Source organism: Aplysia californica, unplaced genomic scaffold, assembly GCF_000002075.1.
Source record: "Aplysia californica isolate F4 #8 unplaced genomic scaffold, AplCal3.0 scaffold00551, whole genome shotgun sequence".
Classification (NCBI taxonomy): Eukaryota; Metazoa; Mollusca; class Gastropoda; order Aplysiida; family Aplysiidae; genus Aplysia; species Aplysia californica.
The window spans coordinates 428,747-430,883 of NW_004797821.1; positions in this window are offsets into that span (position 1 = coordinate 428,747).

A 2,137-nucleotide genomic window follows, 5' to 3' on the forward strand; every position below is an offset into this window, starting at 1 on the left:
ATCTCCTGAAAGTGTTCAGACTGTTTTTGACTCGACGATGCTACTACCCTGTAGCTATTACTATTACGCTGGTCTTGTACAGAGCCTGTCAGAGTTTACTACATGGTGCGTGCACACACAGTGTCACTGATGTCCACATGTGTTCAAAACGACGCTGAATCTCACAGCTTCTCTTACACACTGCCTTTTTTTTCCTTTTTTTTTTTTTTTTTTTTAATTGTCTTTTTATGGTTCACCTTCCACCAGTCAGTTGTTCAGAGAGTTAGCCCGTTGTTTCAAGATGTCAGTAGTGATTGCCCCTGATGCATGCTTACCTCCCCTTCTCCCCCCACACATATTTAGACTACCAACCCTTCCCGAATCCTATGGTGCTAAGAATATTTTTCTGTTTTATAAGAAGAATTGAATCTCGCAATGACCAATATTAATAGTTCCTGCCGACCGTAAGTTCGAGAATGTAGACAAAAGTGTTTTCCGTACACCGTATGCACTGTAGAAGTTGTATGATTTTTTGCACCTTTTCAAAAAATTACCGGTCTCCCTCGGATATTGTTTATAATTTTCCAAACAAAAGTTCTCTTTTTTTTTCCCAGCTGAAATTCACCGTTGTTAAATATCAATAATGCATTCCAATATTTGCTCAGAAAATCATTCTCGGGGAGGACGTAAGTCTGGATTGAAAAAAAAATAATTTGGAAATCAAAACATAAATCATAAATCATTTGGGTCAACATTGTTTGTGTTTCGAGACTCTCTGTCCCTCCGATGTACTGTTTAGCGACTAAAGTATTGGTTTTGATGTCAGTTGACGGGGAAGAGATTCCCAGTAGACACGTGGGAACTCGGGGCTTGACAAATTTCACTTTCTGTAAGACGTCTTTGTAGGTAGAGAAGGTCAGGTTTGTCTCATATTAGATTTATCCTTGCTGTTTTTGTTTTTTTTGAGGAGCAAGTTTTTTGCTTAACTTTTCTTTGACAGTCAGAGTTTGGATTGTAGCTTGGTTCTTCCTTTGAAAATAATATATTTTGCCAACACAAGGAATTGGATCAGGGAATGATTTTTCAGTTTTATCGTCTCTAGGGAAATCAAACGTTTTTTGGAAATTATTTATCATTCTCCTACTTTTGCAGTTAAGGGGTAAATAACGGAAATACTTCTGAAATAACGAAAATGCCACAGAAATGTCTCTTGTTTTAACGACAAACAGAATACAAAAAATTATTAATTAAGATATGAAATAGACCTATGTGACTGAACCAGCACAACTCCTACTAAATTATCAATGTTCTAGATTAGGTTGTTGGAGGTTTACGACATATTTGTTTAAAATGTACGAACTAGAACTATCCCAAACTTACATGCGATGATCATCGTAAAGCGCCAAGTGCAAGTCTTTCTCCAGAGCCATAATACAATATGTCCAGTATGCTGGGGGAGGCAACATGGAGTATGGAGAGGGGTCACTGGATGTCTCCACTCGACCAGGGAGGGAGAGGGGGATGGAAGGGGGGATGGGGATGGGGAGGGATGTAGGGGCTTTGCACTTGGACTACACAATGCTTTCTAGTGGCCTGGGTACGTGGTGTAGCACTTACAGTCTCTCCTACCAACTTTTTGCTCACACTTTGATGTATGCTGGTGTTTGTTGGTTCCTACTGGGCTCTGTTTTCATCTGTTGTGTGTCCCGGTTTTGTGCGTCGCTCTTGTTTGTGTGTGTGTCTGTCTGTCTGTATATGTGTGTGTGTGTGAGTGCGCATGCGTGCACACACATGTGTATGCGCACGTGTGTGTGTTTGTTGTGTGTGTGTGTAGATAGGACACGTGACGAAAACTGTTTTAAGACCTGTCTGTCCCTCCTTCATTGATAACTTGGGTAGATGTTGAAAGATATTTTGTACATAGCCCATTCTGTAAATGTTTCTCAATTTGTTACATGTGGTTGTTTTCCTCTTTTTGTAAACAGCCCATGCTCAGGGCTGGGCGTCTGTTGTTGGTGGAGAGATCGCCCATCTATGGTTGGACCGGCTGAGGATTTCCCCCCAGGCTAGGCAGGGTCATTGTAAAAGATACTTTTAATGTATAGGTAGATACGCTGGAACTTTGTGGGGTTTTTTTTCTCTATAGCAAGAGGGGGTG